This window comes from Grampus griseus (assembly GCF_964374135.1).
Source record: "Grampus griseus genome assembly, chromosome: 3".
NCBI classification, from domain to species: Eukaryota; Metazoa; Chordata; class Mammalia; order Artiodactyla; family Delphinidae; genus Grampus; species Grampus griseus.
Window position 1 is genome coordinate 104,513,772 of NC_139019.1, and position 20,538 is coordinate 104,534,309.

Genomic DNA, 20,538 nt, shown 5'->3' on the forward strand with positions numbered 1-20,538 from the left:
GCCTCCATGTGTTTGTATTTTTTACAGATTTTTCCCTGTAATTGATATCTAGTCTCATAGTGTTGTGGACAGAAAAGATACTTGGTACAATTTCAAATTTCTTAAATTTACCAAGGCTTGATATGTGACCCAAGGTATGATCTATCCTGGAAAATGTTCCATGAGCACTTGAGTAGAAAGTGTATTCTGTTGTTTTTGGATGGCATGCCCTATAAATATCAGTTTAATCATGTTTAATGTGTCATTTAAAGTTTGTGTTTCCTTATTTATTTTCATTTTGGATGATTTTTCCATTGGTGAAAGTGGGGTGTTAAAGTCCCCTACTATTTTTGTGTTACTGTCGATTTCCCCTTTTATGGCTGTTAGCATTTGCCTGTGTATTGAGGTGCTCATATGTTGGGTGCATAAATATTTACAATTGTTATATCTTCTTCTTGGATTGATCCCTTGATCATTATGTAGTGTCCTTCTTTGTCTCTTGTAATATAGTCTTTATTTTAAAGTCTATTTTGTCTGATATGAGAATTGCTACTCCAGCTTTCTTTTGATTTCCATTTGCATGGAATATCTTTTTCCATCCCCTCACTTTGGTCTGTATGTGTCCCTAGGTCTGAAGTGGGTGTTTTGTAGACAGCATATATACATGTCTTGTTTTTGTATCCATTCAGCCAGTCTGTGTCTTTTGGTTGGAGCATTGAATACATTTACATTTAAGGTAGTTATTGACATGTATGTTCCTATTACCATTTTCTTAATTGTTTTGGGTTTGTTATTGTAGGTGTTTTCCTTCTCTTGTGTTTCCTGCCTAGAGAGTTCCTTTAGCATTTGTTGTAAAGCTGGTTTTGTAGTGCTGAATTCTCTTAGCTTTTGCTTGTCTGTGAAGGTTTTAATTTCTCTGTCGAATCTGAATGAGATCCTTGCTGGGTAGAGTAATCGTGGTTGTAGGTTTTTCCCTTTCGTCACTTTAAATATGTCCTGCCACTCCCTTCTGGCTAGCAGAGCTTCTGCTGAAAGATCAGCTGTTAACCTTATGGGAATTCCCTTGTATGTTATTTGTTGTTTTTCCCTTCCTGCTTTTACTAATTTTTCTATGTATTTAATTTTTGATAGTTTGATTAATATGTGTCTTGGCATGTTTCTCCTTGGATTTATCCTGTATGGGACTCTGCACTTTTTGGACTTGATTGACTATTTCCTTTCCCATTTTAGGGCAGTTTTCAACTCTAATCTCTTCAAATATTTTCTCAGTCCCTTTCTTTTTCTCTTCTTTTTCTGGGACCCGTATACTTCAAATGTTGGTGCAATTAATGTTGTCCCTGATGTCTCTGAGACTGTCCTCAATTCTTTTCATTCTTTTTCCTTTTTTCTGCTCTGTGGCAGTTATTTCCACTATTTTGTCTTCCTGGTCCCTTATCTGTTTTTCTGCCCCAGTTATTCTGCTATTGATTCCTTCTAGAGAATTTTTAATTTCATTTATTGTGTTGTTCATCATTGTTTGCTTGCTCTGTAGTTCCTATAGGTCCTTGTTAAACGTTTCTTGTATTCCCTCCATTCTATTTCTAAGATTTTGTGTCATCTTTACTATCATTGCTCTGAATTCTTTTTCAGGTACACTGCCTATTTCCTTTTCATTTGTTTGGTCTGGTGGGTTTTTACCTTGCTCCTTCATCTGTTGCATATTTCTCTATCTTCTCATTCTGTTTAACTTAATGAGGTTTCCTTTTCACAGGCTGCATGTTTGTAGTTCCCATGGTTTTTGGTGTCTGCCCCCAGTGGGTGAGGTTTTGTAGGCTTTCTTGTGGAGGGGACTGGTGCCTGTGTTCTGGTGGGTGGGGCTGGATTTTGTCCTTCTGGTGGGCAGGGCCGCGTCTGGTGGTGTTTTGGGTTGTCTTTGAGCTTAGTATGACTTTAGGCAGCCTCTCTGCTAATGGGTGGGGTTGTGTTCCTGTCTTGCTAGTTGTTTGGCGTGGTCTTCCAGCACTGGAGCTTGCTGGCTGTTGGGTGGAGCTGGGTCTTAATGTTGAGATGGAGATCTCAAGAGCTTTCGCTGATTGATATTACATGGGGCCAGAGGTCTGCTGTGGTCCAATGTCCTGGACTTGGCTTTCCCATCTTGGAGGCTCAGGCCTGACACCTGGCCGGAGCATTAAGACCCTGCCAGCCACAGGGCTCAGAAGAAAAAAAGGATAAAAAAACCCCAACAAACTGATAGAACCCCAAAACAAATAGTAAACGCAAAACTAAACAGACAAAAATAGCACAAAGAAACATACACACACTCATAAAAAGCAAGCAAACAAACAAACCAACCAAAAAAACGAACAGTCAGAACCCTAGGACAAATGGTATAAACAAACCTAAACAGACAAAATCACACAGAGACACATATACATACACACTCACAAAAAGAGAAAAAATATATAAAAAAGTAAAGGAGAGAGCAACAAGACCAATAAACAAATCCACCAATGATAACAAGCACTCAAAACTAAACTAAGATAAATATAAAAACCAGAAACAAAACAGATGCAGAAAGCAAACCCCAAGTCTACAATTGCTCCCAACGTCTACCGCCTCAGTTTTGGGAACATTTGTTGTCTATTCAGGTATCCCACAGACGCAGGGTTCATCAAGTTAATTGTCGGCATTTAATCCGCTGCTCCTGAGGCTGCACGGAGAAATTTTGCTTTCTCTTCTTTGTTCGCACAGCTCCTGGGTTTCAGCTTTGGTTTTGGCCCTGCCTCTGCTTGTAGGGCACCCTCAGGCATCTGTTCCCCACCCTGACCAGAGGGGGATAAAGCCACGGCTGATTAGGGCTCTCTTGCTCACTCATGCCAGAGAGAGGGAGGGGTACAGTAGTCATAATTGGAATGCGGGGCAAGCCTGTGGTGGCAGAGGCCAGCGTGACATTGCAACAGCCTGAGGCGTGCCGTGTGTTCTCCTGGGGAAGTTGTCCCTGGATCACGGGACCCTGGCAGTGGCGGGCTGCACAGGCTCCCAGGAGGGGAGGTGTGGATAGTGACCTGTGCTTGCACACAGGCTTCTTGGTGGTAGTGGCAACAGCGTTAGCATTTCATGCCTGTCTCTGTGGTCTGAGATGATAGCCATGGCTCGCACCCGTCTCTGGAGCTCATTTAGGCAGTGCTCTGTATCCCCTCTCCTTGCACATCCTGAAACAATGGTCTCTTGCCTCTTAGGCAGCTCCAGACTTTTTCCCTGACTCCCTCCTGACCAGCTGTGGTGCACTAGCCCCCTTCAGGCTGTGTTCATGCCACCAACCCCAGTCCTCTCTCTGGGCTCTGACCTTTGAAGCCCGAGCCTCAGCTCCCAGCCGCCACCCGCCCCGGCAGGTGAGCAGACAAGCCGCTCAGGCTGGTGAGTGCTGATCGGCACCGATCCTCTGTGCGGGAACCTCTCCACTTTGACCTCTGCACCCCTGTTGCTGTGCTCTCCTCTGTGGCTCCAAAGCTTCCTCCCTGTCCACCACCCGTCCCCGCCAGTGAAGGGGTTCCCTAGTGTGTGGAAACTTTTCCTCCTTCACAGCTCCCTCCCAGAGGTGCAGGTCCGGTTCCTATTCTTTTGTCTCTGTTTATTCGTTTTTCTTTTGCCCTACCCAGGTATGTGGGGATTTTCTTGCCTTTTGGGAGGTCTGAGGTTTTCTGCCAGCATTCAGTAGTTGTTCTGCAGGAGTTGTTCCACATGTAGATGTATTTTTGATGTATTTGTGGGGAGGAAGGTGATCTCCATGTCTTACTCCTCTGCCGTCTTGAAGTTCTCCCCTTATAGAATTTTTAGACTCAATTTATAAATTCTTCAAAAAATGCAACCGGCATTTTGATTGGTATTGCACTGAATATGTAGATCAAGTTGAGGATATTTATCATCTTTATAATATTAAGTCATCTCATTCAAGAATTTGAATTGTCTCTCCTTTCATTCAGATCATCTGTATATTCTTTTTTTTTTTTGCGGTACGCGGGCCTCTCACTGTTGTGGCCTCTCCCGTTGTGGAGCATAGGCTCCGGACGCACAGGCTCAGTGGCCATGGCTCACGGGCCCAAATGCTCTGCGGCATGTGGGATCTTCCCGGACCGGGGCACGATCCTGTGTCCCCTGCATCGGCAGGCGGACTCTCAACCACTGCGCCACCAGGGAAGCCTGAGATCATCTGTATATTCTTCATTGAATCTTTAATTTTTCTCCATGGCAGTCTTTTCTAAATTAATTCCTAGATACTATATAGTTTTGAACTGTGAATGTCACTTTATCTTTATTTTATAATATGCCTTTTATGATTTTGTAAGTTTAAAGTATTTAAGTTGATATTGTATCTAGCAACCATGCTGAGCTATCTGAATAGTTATGTTATTTGGGAGCTTGAAGAAACAGAATGTATTGTTTAGTAGTTGTGGATGCCAGACATCTAAAATCAGTAACACTGTACCAACATCAAGGTGTGGGCAGGGCCACACTCCTTCTGGAAACTCTAGGGGAAAATCTGTTCATTGCCTCTTCCACCTTCTGATAGCTGCCAGCATTCCTTGGCTTGTGGCCACATCACTCCAATCTCTGCCACCATGGTTACATTGCTTTCTCTCTTGTATATATCAAATCTCCCTCCGTCTCCCTCTTATAAGGATACATGTGTTTGCATTTAGGGCCCACACGTATAATCCGACATAATCTCTTCATCTCAAAATCCTTAATTTATTCATATATGCAAATTTTTTTCAGATAAGGTAAAGTGTACAGGTTCTAAGGAATAGCATCTTGTATCTTTAGGGGCCATTATTCAGCCTACTATGCTTTCTCAACTTGGTAAAATATATATAATTCAGCTCCTAATATTGCATATTACTTAATGAAGAGACACTAAGGCATTCCCACTAAAGTCAGGTACTAGAGAGGAATCATACAACTCCTATGTAACATTATTTTGAAGCTCTTACCTATTTTAATTAGACAAGAGAAAATAATTGCAGGATATAATAGTTGGACATGAAGAGTTAGAACTCTATTTTCAGATGACATGATTAGACATGTGGAAAATCCAAAAGAATTAATTAAAAGTGACTTCAAATAAAATAATTCAGTAATGTAGCAGCTTATAAAATTAACATTCAAAATCAATAACATTCATAATAGAAACAAAAACCAATTACAAAATGTAATGGAGGAGAAGATCCTCTTATGATTTAAAAAAAAAAATTGCCAAGGTAAAACTTAATTAGAGGTATCCAGAACCTACATGAGGAAAATAAACCTGAAAGTTATAAAAGTTGATTTCAACAAATGGAAAAATGTGCCTCGTTCTTGGATAGAAAAACTCAACATCATTTAAAAATATGTTTTCTCTATTTTTTTTATAAATTTATGAAATGCCCAATAATGTTATCATCAGATTTTTTCCCCCGTAGCAACACGATATGATTATAAAACTTGTCTGAAAGAACAAACAAGGAAGAGTGGTTAAAACATCATCCTGAAAGAGAACAGCAATTGGGTGAGAGAATGGGAGGGTTTGCAGTTACATTACAGCAAACCACAAACGCTTTATAATTAAGACAGTTTGGTATTGACACATTAATAGACAGACAGACAAGCGGGACAAGAGAGTGATGAGAAATAGAATAATATGCATATGGAAATTTAGTATATAATAAAGGGAGCATCTCAAATCAGTAAGGATAAGATACATTTTTAAAAATAAATATTTTTAATAATAGAAGATTGTGGTTTACTTACAGAAAGATTAGCACACTTAAGAAAATTCAGCATAGTATTTGTCAATGGAACTCAGCTGACCAAACTATTAAAGCATTGTTTCTTGCTTTATAGCTCTGGACTGAAATCACAGATAATGGTTTCATTGTGTTCACTTTAAACTAGAGATATAAACTGTTTAATAACTGAAATTGAGATGCTGTGTAGCCAGTGTTGTGCTGATAAATGTTTAATACATACACATATACACGTGTTTGTGTGTATGTATCAATATCTATATCTATACACATATATATGCATGTATATATGTATACTATTAATTTTACTGATATAAAGTATATTTAGTAATTTATTAATAGTAATAAAATATACAGTATTCTGTATTGTCAACACCATATAATTGATTCTCACAGAATGCTTTCTTTGATTTTTGCCAAATTCTTGTCCATAACCAACCTATGGTTGTAATTGATGAGTGTAGCTTTCATGTGAATGTAGGTTGATATTTTCATTTACATTAATGAGTAAGCTGAAAGTGAAATGACAATGTTGAATCTTGACTTATTTGTGAAGGACATGAGTGACTTCTTTGCTGAATTGGATAATAGGTTCCAACTACTGGAAGATTATTTCTCAATTTTTTGTGCTATTCACAGTGTAACAGCTACAGACAAATGCACTTTTAAGATGAATCTACATTGTTGACATTTTCTCCATCATTGTCTTAAGTCTAGGCCAGAGGTCAGCAAACTTTTTCTAAGGGTCACATGGGAAATACTTTAGACTTTTGGGGCCATTTAGTATCTGTTGCAACTATTCACCTCTGCCATTATAGCACAAAAACATCCACAGATAATAGGTCAAAAAATGGGTGTGGTTGTGGTCCAGTAAGTTTTATTTACAAAAACAAGTGGCAGGTTGGATTTGGCCTACTGGCCATAGTGATCTCTATAGTATACAGTCAACAAAACAATAACTTAAGCCCCGATTTTGGCACTGCCAACTTTCATGATGTGAATACTACCACCATAGTCAATTTCATGCTAGCAATATGATTTTTAATACTGAGTTGAGGAGAGATGTACAGCAGCATGCCATTCTAGAGTCTTACCACCACAGACAAAAATAACCCCAAGAACCTTGATAATAGTAAAATGTATTAAAATAATCAGGAAGTGATGAGTTTTGAATATTTATTAACTTTGCTTTGAACATGATTTATTTCATTGTACGTTTATATAATTTATTTTGTAATAATGGCTGTGTTTAACAATCAGCTCACAAAATTCCTGAAAATTTAACAATCAGCTCTTGTGAGCTGTCATGAGCCAGCTACAGCACACCACTGTGTGTAGCCATGTGGGAATAGAGAAAATTGGATTCATTATTTACAGTATATACCAGAATAAATTCCAAATGGATCAGAAACACAAACATAAAAATAAGATGAAACCATGCAAGTACAAGGCAAGACATGGATGAATTCCTCTATAAAATTGGAGTAGGGAAAACTTTCCAGACTATGGCTTGAAAGCCAGAGGTATTAAGGGAAATGAGTTAGATTAGCTTCAGAAAATGAATTGAGGATTATTCTTTCTTTTTGCATTTTCTGGAACAACTTATGTAACAGGAATTGTGTTTTTAACAGTTTGATAGAGTCAATTTTAAAAGCATCCAGGCCTAGAGCAATTTGGGATGGAGTTTTAACTACCAATTAAATTTCTTTGATCCTTGTAGGTCTATTTTAAATTCCTTTTTTATTCTTGTACCAGTTGACGTCTTATGTTTTCTAGGAATTTATCCATTTTATCTGTTTGTTTTTTAAATCTGCAGTTATTTCCCCGTCTTCATTTTGATCTGTGTTTTATTTACTTTCGTTGTCTCTTTATCCTCTTGATCAGTCTTATCAGAGGTTTATCTTGGTAATGTTTTCAAAGTAGAACTTTAGTTTTATTAATTTCCTCTACTAAGAAAAGTCATTATATTGTTTCTTTTCCTTTATTATATCCTTTTTCTTCTTTGGGTTTGCTTTGATGTTCTTTCTTATAACTTCCTGAGTTGGATGTTTAGCATATTTTTCTTTTTAAATATTTATTTATTTAAATAAATAAATATTGGCTGTGCCGGGTCTTAGTTGAGGTATGCAGGGTTGCGGACTTCTTAGTTGCGGCATGCATGTGAGATCTAGTTCCCTGCAAGGATCGAACCCAGCCCCCTGCTTTGGGAGTGCAGAGTCCCCCCACTGGACCAATGGGGAAATCCCTCTTTTCAACTTTTATTGTTTCCTGATAAGCATATTTAAAGGTGTAAATGCTCCTTCAAACACTGCTTTAGGTATGTCCCACACATTTTGTGTCTTCATGTTCATTCAATTCTAGATAGTCTCTCATTTTGATTATAATTTAATTTTTAACCTATGAGTTATTTAGTAACATGGTATTTTCAAAATATAGAACATTTAAAAAACCTTTCCTGTTACTAATTTCTAATATTAATTCATCTGCATGATATTGTTCCTGGCAAGTTTATTGAGACTTCCTATAGGCCTAATCTGTTAGTTTAAACATGTGTATGCTTCTAAAAATGTGTATTTGCTATTTGTTGCATGAACTACTATAGCATATGTATCAAAGCATATATATTATACATAGCATACCACTGAACATTCATATCAAAGATCTGAACAATATAATTAATAGGATAAGCCCACTAATTATACTGTTTAGATAAGGGTCTGCTTAATTTTTGTTTGCTTAATACATTTTTGATAGTTTGGTTTTAAAAGCTCCAACTATTTATATGTTTCTCTCCATATGCTGTCAGTTATTGTGACCTATTGTTAGGTGCATACATGTTTGTGATGGTTATCTCTTCTCACTCTATTTTTTGTTTACCTTTTACCTTAATTTTTTTTTTTAATCCACTATTATGATTGCTATTCCAGCCTTCTTTCATGGTTTTGGGGTTTTTTTTCTTCCTGTCTTGAACTCTTTCATTTTCAACCTTTTTGTGTCTTTTGGTTTTCAGAATTTTTCTCATACACAGCATATGTTTGGATTTTGTTTTTATTTCTTAATACCCTCAGAAAGTATTTTTCTTTTTATTTGTGAGTTAAATCCACTTACATTTACTGTAATTTCTTTTATATTAGAAAGTATTTCTCCCACCATATCTTGTATTTCAATTTATTGCATTTTCTGCTGGCTCAAAAAATTATTCTATTTTTGTTCAAGTGTAGCTGCTTAAGACCCTTACTCATGTTTACTTATCCTATTACTTTCTTAAATTTATCAATGTCTGTATATCCAAGGAAATTTTTAAAACTTCCAGAAATAATGAAGAGATCATCAACTAGAATAAGAATCAAATTGAACAGTGGGTGCAAGATGACAAATGGGAAAGATACTTTTTAAATATTAAAAGAAAATAAATTTGAACCTAGAATTTTATACCCAGCCCAATTCTTTCAAATGTAATGACTTTAAAAAATATACATATACACATATTTATACATATATGTGTATGTGTGTATACATACATACATACATACACACATGTATATTCATTTCACTTCCAATGCTGAAGCCTTAAAACTACAGAACAGGTAGTTGGGAAGGGAAGATGTAAGTCAGGTGGGGGTGAGCAGGACAAGTTGGAATCCTTATAGAGGCACAAGCTGGAACCTGTGAACAGACTGAAACTTATGTTAGTTCTTGTTACCTCTAACCTTGAATATATGTGTTTCTTGCAGAAATCGGGGGCTTTTATCACCATGGTCAAACACACACCTGCTTCAGGAATCAGAGAACCTTAAGGGGATCTATGGAAGGTGAAGCATTTGGAGGCTCCACTGCTTCTTCACACCAGTGAAGTGAGGTGGCAGGTAAGTGACAACAACTTTAGAACCTTTCACAGAGATCTTGCTTATGGCCCACCCTAACTGGAAACACACAAGAAAGGGGATTTTGGGAAAGGGAGTTCAGCCTAGCTAAGCTGACACAGCACAAAGCCATGGCTCACAGGTGTTGGCCCTTTTCCTTCCACCATCTACATCTCCTAGCTTCTTTGTATTTTTTGTCTCTTTATCCTTTCCTGATGACCTCTGGGAGAGTTTCTCAATCTGATCTTCCAACTCAGTGATTTATTCACCTTTGTCCATCTTGCTATGTATCTTATCTATTGCCTTTTTCACTCTAGCTATTACATATTTCATACCTACTTCTCAGTTTAGTCCTTTCTTATGTTTTCTTGTTCTTGCTTAACATTGCTGGTATCAGCCTTAGCCTCTTAATATATTCAGCATAATTATTTTAATTTCTTGGTCCATTTCCTCTTACAATCCTATATAATTTAGATGGTTTATACTGTTGAGTTTGTTGTCTTTCTTGTATAGTAGTTGTATTCCTTCTATGGCTTTCTGGTTATTTCTTTGAAAGAACTCCTCTTCCCCTTTGATATCAGTTACTACACAAGGTTCTGTGCTGGGAAATGGCTACAACCCAGCCTTCAGTTGATGTACCTGTAGGTGAAACAAAGCCAGGGAAGAGAGCCTCATAGAACTGATGGTGATCATTCTAATTTTCCATCATCTACAAATAACTTCTCTAGTATGTCTTTCCCATTTAAACTCTCTAGAAGTAATCTCCATAGATTCACTCTCCCTGCCCTAGGGGTTTGGAGAATACCCAAAGGTAACTGGTCAGTACACACCACCCTTTCCATCCCTCCTTTCTCCTGCAGGGCTTTTGCACATCTCTTATTGTACCCTCCTGACCCCTGCAGCCGTGACTGTTGCTGCCAGTTTCTTCGGTGATTGGCGGTCTGTCACCGTCCCCGGTGGCGAGAAGCGAGAACAGACGAGACCCTCTCCTTTCTCCTGTGGCTCTTCTCACAGCCACCTTAGCTGCCTTCCCTGGCCGGCTGAAGCCTTCTCTCCTTTCACTCATACCCCCACCCCTCCGCAGCCCTCACATAACACTTCTGAGTCTTCAGACTCCCCAGGGACTTCTCATAGGGTTGTATTTTATTCATTTTTAGTCATTAGATCCTCAAATCCGAGTTCCCTCCAGCTTCTATAGTTTCTCTAGGGTTGATTTTTGGGAAGCAGCCAATGGCCAGTGTAGTTTGTCATTTTGACAGGATTAGAGAATGGTTTCTAGAATGAACAGGTGTACCATAAAAAGGGGAGAATTAGAGACAGCAGATGTATGAGTTTTAAGGACAGAAAGGCTAAAAGTGCACACCAAGAGATGCTTTTTTCTGTGTTTAATTTTTAAAATTTATCTATCTATGTGTAACTATGTAAATGTATTTATGTATGTTTGCATATATATGTGACTTTAAAAGTGAAATAATGCTGTCAGGCTTATAATGAAAACAGCAGTCTTCACCCCTTCCTGCTCCAAACTTCTGCTCCCTCAAGGCAACATATTTCGATATTAAAAAAAAACTGTTTATTCTGGTGTTTACTTCCACATTCTAAGTAACATGCTTATATTACTGTTTCTTGATTTTTAAATGTTAGCTATTATCTTTGGTTTCCTAATGTACAAGATGGGAACTTGTACCCGATGTATTTTCCCTTCCAATGAGTTCTCTTCCCCTTCTTACTCCAACTCCTAATATAATTACATCACTGCTTTCATTTAATATTGAGTGTTTACACTATCATGCCCACATAAACACTATTTACAGTTAAGACCTGCAGCATCCTAAGATTATATTTCCTTCCTTAAATAACTTTTTATTTTCTTAGGGTTAATACTTGTCTCTCCCCATTCCCACCACCATAGTTCAGTGCTCTCTATAAACTGTCCTAATTCTCTGATGGAGTTGTTGGATAGTTTCAGATGAAAACATCAGGTGATCTACCTGATTCTTCCCCTCCCCATTCCCATCCCTTTTGTACAAGCGCCATCTTCCTGCTCACACTAGAGTGCTAGTTAAACCTTCCCTTTACCATCATCTTGAAACTTCCTTTGCCCGCCTCCCTGTATGAGATCTCCTATTTCCTAATTTTGTATCTCCTTATTTCTTGATTCATTCCCTTGTTTGGTGATGAAACTAATATTTTCTGGTCGCTTCCTAAAAAAGAGTCCATAAGAGGTAAAAGTTCAAGTCTGCGTGCAGTGGTCATTTATTATTCAGGCTGCCCCACATTTTTGAACACCCCTTTCCCATTGTTTTAATAGTTTCCCACATTACAAATTCTGCATTCTTAAAGAAAGACATTTTTCAGGTCATTTTCTAGTTGTTGGATTGCAGACATGTGGCTTTGATTATACTTGTCAGCTGCATCTTTGCCAGAGTCAGAATCTGGATCCAGAACTGGATTACTTGGGAAAGAGGTAGGGCCTAAGGCTTCCACTTGGCAGGTGCAGCAGCACAGCAGGGCTCTGAAGTGATGGCAGAGACAGAGGTAGGACCTGGAACCAGTGCCAGCAGCCTCCTGGCTTGGTGGTTTCTGTGAGAGGCAGTGACTCCCTCACTGGGCAGCTCTGTGCCATGGTACTCGGGTGTCACTCGTGGAAACACAGTCCATTTCCTCCACCTCAGTCTGTGAATTCTGTCTCATAGCTAGTCCTTTTGGCTTAAACTGATATCTCAGTCTGTTAGGACTGCTATAACAGAATACCACAGACTGGGTGGCTTAAAATCAACAGAAATTTATTTCTCACAGTTCTGGAGGCAGCATGCTTGGGTTCTGGTGAGGACCCCCTTCCAGATTGCAGACTGCCAACTTCTTGCTGTGTCCTCACATAGCAGAAGGGGCAAGGGAGCTTTCTTGGGTCTCTTTTATAAAAGGTATTAATCTCATTCATGAGGGCCATTCACCACCCTCCTGATACCATCACACTGGGCATTAGGATTTCAACATACAAATTTGGGGGAGACACTAATATTCAGACCATAGCAACTGGCTAGAATAACTTCTGCTATATTAAACTAGCCTGGCTAATATGCCTTGCATGCCTAAAGGTATCTTTATTCTACTGTAAGATATAAGCGTTTGATTGAGACTAGAATTCTAATTTGGAAATAATTTCCCTCAAAAGCTAGAAAGCATTTCTCCATTACCTCTGGCTTCTATTGTTATTGCTTAGAAGTCTGAAGTTGCTCTTTTTCCTGAATCTACATGTGATTCACTTCTCTCCAAAGCTTTTTTGTTTATCTTAAAGTAGTATTTAATTTAAAGTTTTTCTTTTTCTTTTTATTATTATTTTTTTTGCTGTACGCGGGCCTCTCACTGTTGTGGCCTCTCCTGTTGCAGAGCACAGGCTCCAGACGCGCAGGCTCAGCGGCCATGGCTCACGGGCCCAGCCGCTCCGTGGCATGTGGGATCTTCCCGGACCGGGGCACGAACCCGTGTCCCCTGCATCGGCAGACGGACTCTCAACCACTGCGCCACCAGGGAAGCCCTAAAATTATTCTTTTTTGTTATCAAATCTACAAATGGTCATATTTTAAAGTCAAATAGTTCTAGATGTTGTTTTATGAAAAACAACTATTTTCTGACTTGGTGCCCCCATTTCCTTATGATAGGAAGCAGCCACTTTTACTAGTAGTATATATGAATATATAGTTAAATGCATTTTTAGCCCATGTGAAATGGATCCCAGGAAGTTTTTCAAAATTCTCACATTTGACTGTTATTCACTTTTTCAAGAAAACATTACAGATAAAAGAAGATGACTTGCCTTGTATATAAACAGACTTTAGGATATAGATGTTAGAGATCACATAATAACAATTGTTGGTGAGATTTTCCTGTCTTTTTACTCATTTGGTGGTAGAATCTGAATCTGGGCTGGGGCCTGAAATAGAAGGAGCTTCTATTTCTAGGGGTTGGCTCCATGAATGAGAGGTCTTTGAGGTTCCTGAAATCAGCATCCAGGATGCGACTCCTGACCTTGGAAAAGGTGGGGTAGTGAAATCTTAAGAGCTGCACTTGAAAGCCCAGGAAGGTTGTTGTGGAGCTTCTTGGCCGAGCCTAGCACTGTGGGATTGGGCTCCCCCTCCAGGGAACCTAGAAGAACCACTAGAGGCTGGGCAGGCGGTGCACTGCAGAGGCCAGCCTCAGCTGATCACCTTCTATTCTATTTAAGCACCTTCAGAAACAGCAGCATCGGGCAGAGGAAGCCACTCCAGGCTGTCCAGGCTTCAGCTGCAACTTCATCTGCCTTCCCTGTGCCTGCTCACTCCAAGCCAACCAGCTTTGGTAGCAGTGGTGAAATTCTCCAGCCATAATGGAGTGCGTTTGGCTCCAAAGTAGCGAAGTAGTAGGATAGAAACAAACAGGATTCCCTCCTTAGACTTTTTAGCATCTTGGAATCCTGGAATTTCTACATGTATGGAAGGGATGAGGGGATCCAAGAGATAAACTAATTTCCTGCTAATATGGACATTGGGGGCTCCAGTGCATCATCAGGGACCCTCCTGAGGCAAGATTGGCTGTTATTCAACAAACAACCTGTGAAGTAATATGTACTGGTTACACAAATTATATTTTACCGACACTATCTTTCGGTTTCTCTTGACACTAACAACTCTGGTTACCTGCTGTATGGACTGAATATTTGTGTCTCCCCCCACCCCCCAAATTCATATGTTAAAATCCTAATCCCAATGTGATGGTATTAGGAGGTGGGCTTTGGGGAGGTGATTAGGTCATGAAGGTGGAGCCCTCATGAATGGGATTAGCGACCTTATAAAAGAGGCCCCAGAGAGCTCTTGTCCCTTCCTCCATGTGAGGACATGATGCAAAGACTACTGTCTATGAACCAGGAAAGCAGGTTCTCGCCAGATGCCAAATCTGTAGGCACCTTGATTTTGGACTTCCCAGGTTCCAGAAATGTGAGAAATAAATATTTCTTGTGTGAGCCACCCAGTTCATGGTATTTTTGTTATAGCAAAACAAGACCCCTGTGATTTAATTTTTTTTTTTTTTAATTTTTAGTGGTTGAAGATGAGAGGTTGGGGAGCACAAAGTGGGAAGGACTAGACCTGCCTTTATTTTTCTTTGTCCAGAGTTCCATCCCAAGTTGCCCCTGTTGAACCAAGAGAGTTTCCACACCTCACAAAGCTAAATTTGAATCCACTTTGCATATTTCTTCTATGCAGAATAGGACGTTTTATCAAAGATAGGGAAGAAAAGGTTAACAGCTTTAAAGGTGGACATAAGGAGCTCTGACCTTAGTTTCCCTGAACAATAGCCCAAAACAAAAATACTAAAAAAAAAAAAAATCCCCAAGCCATAAAACAAAACACCCAGAACAAACAGAAGCACTTGGTGAATCGTTAGATTCCTGTACCAGGGTGAATAATACAGTTTCCACAAACAATGATGAGCCTGATCAGAAACTCAGAGCAGCGTTGGCCGCGGAAGATTTTCTGAAAATGAAAAGAGGCAAATAGCCCAAACCAGGCCACACATCTGTGACCCTTGCTAAATGGCTTGTTTGCTCCATCACAGCTGTTTTCAAGGTCCTGGAAGTCAGTTCCTTTGCTTAATCCAAGGTGAATTGGACCCACAGAGTCTTTCAGTCACACACAGTCCTGCCATAGTCATATTTGCACAGACGTTGTGTCAGCTGTCCTGATTCCTTGGATGATGTGAGGCTGTAGCTATGACTGTGAATAATGAAAGACACATTCTTCCTTTGTAGTTAGAGAGAAAGGGCACCAAAGAACAGATCCATATATTAAATGGAAGGTGTAGGTTGGAAATGAACAAATGGATTCCAATAAGATAAGGGAGATTACTTAAATTTGATAGCAAGTGGTTATAGCTTGAAGATATTCGAATATGAGAGGTTCTAGTCAAGCATTTTTTACTAGAAAAAGCAAATCTCTAAAGTAAGCAAAAGTAATCAGAATGTATCAGCTCAAGAGAGAACAAGATATGGCACTTGGAAAGAAAAGGTAATAATGGCAATAATAATGTTCAGCTTCTGTTATTTTTTGAGGCTGGTTCAATAAAATGTAACGTAACATTAGCAGTTTCTTGGAAAAAAACCAGTCAACTGTTCTTCTCTTTTATCTATGGCTCCATATTCCACATAAATTATTCACTGCTGTCGTTAGTTCCTCATAGTTGGTGCATCCCCAAAGAATTCTGTGATGTTAAGTAACAATGAAAGTAAAATTTGTTATATGTTATTTGTTAACTAAAGCTTTATTTATAAATGATCATCCATTTGTTTTTAACCTAAATGCTTCCTCAATTTCAACTATTGGTTTCACTCCATTCAAATCTAGGATTCTTACTATGTATGCTGTAGTCTGGTATATTATGCCATCTTTTTCAATTCAAAATATCCTAGTCACGGAAACAGTGATTTTTCCACATTGCTTGCTAACCTGTTACCTTTCCACAGCCTTGGAGGGATGGCTGTATAATGTGTTACGCTGAGAACAAAATCAAGTTGAGGCAGTGTCTTCTAGGTGTTTCTGTTTAATCAAGCTGGGTATCAGAACCCTAACATCAGCTTGGGTTTATCTGGTCCAGTTGTCTGTATGATAATTCTGAGGATCTTTTTAACTGAGGACTTTATAAAGATAATAAAATGATTTTTTGAGAATAATTGAAACCAAAGCCCTGGAATTAAAACTAACTAATTAAAACTAATAATTAGTTTTAATTTATATTTGGCATTAATATAAACAACAAACTGTAAACTATCACAAGTGGAATTTGATCTCATTTTCCAGTCCTCCCTCCTCTGTATGAATGGCTCAGGGAGTTTTTTCTGTTAACATATCTCTTCTGCTGAGCTCCCCTCTTCCTCATCAACAGTCCATGCTTTTCAATGTCCCTGGCCCCCTGTGCTGGGATGGGCCCATATTGCAGTTTCTCTGGCTCTATGTATGTCAAGTCTAAAGTTTGCTTCAAGTCTAGGCTGTACCCATTGTTATGGTAGACCTGCTTGAGTGTGGGATGCTCTAGAAAATACTGATGTCCTACTGTACTTGAGTATCTGGGAGCACCTATGGATTCTGTGCCAGTCCCTCCATTCTTTCCTTCTCAGCAAGCACTGTCCTGCTTCCACCCTCCCTTCTCCAGCTGTGGTGTAGTCCTCTCGCTGTTGTCTTGGATGATGTGCAGGATTCTAGTCACCTTCTTTTGGCTGAAAGAGTGTCTCCCTCATGGAGATAAGGTGAAATAAATTCCTCCACTCAGTGGTACCAAGATATTTCCTGCTCAGTGCCGTTAAACATCCCCCAAACTACAGCGGTTCAGGAGATGTACGATTACTGTCTACAGAACTTGCAAGGAAACCACTTAGACATGAGGATGTGTGTTGTGGAATTAGGGAGAATGGCTCACACCTCCATCACCAACAAAACTCTCTCCCTCCCTCCCTCTTTCCCTTCCTTCCTTTCTTCCCTTCTTATTCCTTTCAATTGCTTTGGAAAGAAGTTTGACTTATCACATACTGGACATGGAGGTGGTGGCTTATTAACCCATATTCCCACACATTTTCAGTCTTGACTCTGCATCAGAATAATATCTAATGGCTTAAAAAAAAAAGAAAAAGATTAGAAGTTTCAGCCCTACTTTTAAACTACTGAAACAGAATCTCTGGGGATGAGACTCAGAAGTCTGTATTTTGAAAAATCTCCAGTCTTTAAAATATATGCAGCCAGATTTGAGAATCCGCAGCCTGAATGTTGCCTGCTATAACAATGATGTATCAAGTACTACAGCGGATTGCACTGGTTGTGTTAGAGTTAGTTTAGTTTACCTCTCTCTTTGATGGCCTGGCTTGAGGGACAGGATAGCGACAAGGTTAAGAGTATAAATGGTTACATAAGACTGCCAAAGTTCAAATTCTTATTCTACCCCTGGGTGTTTTATTGAGCAAATTATTTAATCTCTTCATGTCTCAGTTTATTCATCTGTAAAGTGGCATTAAAAATAGTACTTTTCTCATAGCACTGTTGGATGATTAAATAAGATGAGAAAAGTAAAGCGCTAAGAACAGCACCTGACACACAGTAAAGGCTGTCAAAATATCAGCCATTGCCATTATATGGTCATGCTTGAATCATAAGGGTCTCCTGGAGTTTGAAAAGACTTTAAAAGATGATCTAATCCTCAGGCAGTTGGATATTATTATGATTCCCATTTTACAGATTAGAAAGCTCAGGTTCTTTTTTTTTAAAACGTCTTTATTGGAGTATAATTGCTTTACAATGGTGTGTTAGTTTCTGCTTTATAACAAAGTGAATCAGCTATACATATACATATATCCCCATATCTCTTCCCTCTTGCATCTCCCTCCCTCCCACCCTCCCTATCCCACCCCTCTAGGTGGTCACAAAGCACTGAGCTGATTTCCCTGTGTTATGTGGCTGGAAAGCTCAGGTTCTTAAGTGATGTGCTTGCCCAAGATGATTCAGGATGAAAATAACAATTATAATAACAAAAACAATAACAAGTAGTATCTATTGTGTTTACAACATGCCAAACACTGTATTAAGTGTTTGATGTACTTAACCCAGTACATTAACCCAGTACATTAACCCAGTGCTTTTCAACCTTTAACATGCACACACAGTCACCTGGGGATCTTGTTAAAATGTAGATTCTGATTCCGTAGGTCCAGGATGGGTCACAAGATTTCTTCATTTCTAACAACTGATGGTGGCTCTGCTGGTCCAAGACTCACCCTTTGAATAACATGGGTTTAACCTGCACAACAGCCCTGTCTGATGGGTTCTAGTTTTTGTCCTTATTATATGTACAATAAACTTAGGTTGTGAGGATAAATAACTTCCTCGAGGTCGCAGGGCTTGGAGCTGTAGTAATGGGGCTTGGACTGATTGTCCCGTTGCAGAGCCTGCCTCCTTCCCCATCCCGCCTGACTTCATTCATGCGTATGTGACAGGGGATCTATGCCACTTGGCAGATGTAGAGCAAATGCCATATGTTTCCCAAAGTTTTAAATTCATGTGTCTACTTAAAGCAGAGACACTGATGGTGTGTTTTATATATTTTTAATTGTTCATTACACCCCTGGCCCTTTCAGCTAGAGTGACCCATTTATGTCTGTGGCTTCTCTTGAACAAAAAAGAAAGTCCTATATTCCAGCTGATGGTAAACCTCATGCTCAGGTCCCTCCTGAGCTATAACACTCACTTCCACCCTTTTAAATCCTGACCTTATTTGATCTGAACCCTTTTCACCGAGGTTAGAATTCTTGGCTCTATATACTTAGATTGGATCCTTCACCCTCCTGTACTGTTTTGGACTTAGCCTGTGCAGCAGACTCAGAGATGCACTGCTTAGGCCCCCTTTGAAGAAAGAGCTTGTTGCCTAGCATCAGGAGTGCTTCCAGCTGTTGACCTCTTCAAGTCTGCTTCAGCTCAGAAGCCCAGGCCAGCTCTTCTCCCAGGCCTGGCCATTTCTACTAATGATGACCCCTTTATGGGCACCCTTTGCTCAGAGCTCCTCTCCAGGCTGGCAGTGACTTTGTGAGGTTGGCATCATCATCTGACAGCTCCCACACCCAATCCTACTTTCTTTATTTCTTTTCACAAATACCACTCCCCAGCATAGTAAACCTTTTGCACTTCTAACTCCATCTCAGTGTCTGTTCTCCAGAGGTTCCAACCAACACCTCCCACCACTCAGCTAAGTGAGAGCTCTTGCTCAGCCTAACCCAAGTTATCAACCCCAGCTGCTGCCTGGGTAGACCTGGCCTGGTACGTGGTAGACATCTATGCCCAGGCAGGTGCTTGATTATATATAATCACTCAATAGACAGGTGCATATTGAGTAACCGTTGGGTACTCATACCTTCATAAGCGTAATCACCTCTTCTAAATGTCTCAGATAAAGGAGAAATGTGGCAAATTTAGATACCATGCCTCTATTTAGCCTTTGGTTCCTATGGTAATTGTTTGCTAGAGGTTAAAATTTAGCGATTATATACTACGTCTTAGGATCATTGGGTGCTGCCTACGTAATTATAGGGTTGTGATATAGTGAGGAAAAACAGATGTCACCAAAATAAGATAAGAAGTGACTAGCTATGTCTATGGTGGAAAAAATACAGGGACCATGAGTCAGCAACGTTGAACTGCAGTTCAAAAAGTAAATCACATATTGGGTACAGAAAAATAAACAGAGAAAAAGATTGAGGGGCTTTTTAGTTTGGTTTTTGTTTGTTTTTTGGGTTTGGGTGGGTTTTTGTTGTTTTGTTTTTTGGCTATTTATTAATACTACACAGAATCCTGGGTCTTGGTTCTAATTTCAGATGGGGTGTTGTCAACATGAATTAATTGGTTGGGCTCTCAGAGCCCCCTCCCTAATCCCCCCCATATCCATGTATTCCTATATCGAAGAGTTTGGAGTTTTGAATAAAGGGGCAGGTAGAGGAGTGAATGGTAATTTTTGAGTATGAGCTGTTCCCCGGAAGTGCAGGCCTATGTCACTACTGTTTAGATGTGTTTGGCTGTCAGTGGAGAGGTGATGAAAAGAAGTTCTGGATGTCCAGAGGACGGAATGAGATCTTTCCATCTCTGGAGAAGGAGAAATGACTGCGAGATGGAAACCATGTTGGAAACGAAGTAAAAGACAAGTCCAATTTTGATTAAAGCAGATTTTGGCTACCATAGCTTAAGAGAGTCTTAGGAAACCTGTAGACTAGAAGCAAATCATAAAATAGAAAGAAATCATAAAGCAGAGAGCTGGGCAATAATATATGTGGGCTGGACAGAAAGGTTTGAAAAATGCATTGTTAGGTCGAAGAAGGGAAGTGAACTACCAAAGAAATTATGAGGTATTCTCTAGAAAATGGGCTTTTCTTG

General features: G+C 39.5%; 1 protein-coding gene across 1 annotated transcript in view; it reads left to right on the forward strand.

Moving 5' to 3' along the window:
- The first annotated feature begins 9,503 nt into the window (after nt 1-9,503).
- The window catches only part of MEGF10 (multiple EGF like domains 10), a 260,577-nt gene continuing 249,542 nt past the window's right edge, over nt 9,504-20,538 (forward strand). The window contains exon 1 of the mRNA XM_082651796.1: nt 9,504-9,607. The gene's annotated coding sequence lies outside the window, so the exon portion shown is untranslated. The remainder of the gene's footprint in view (nt 9,608-20,538) is intronic.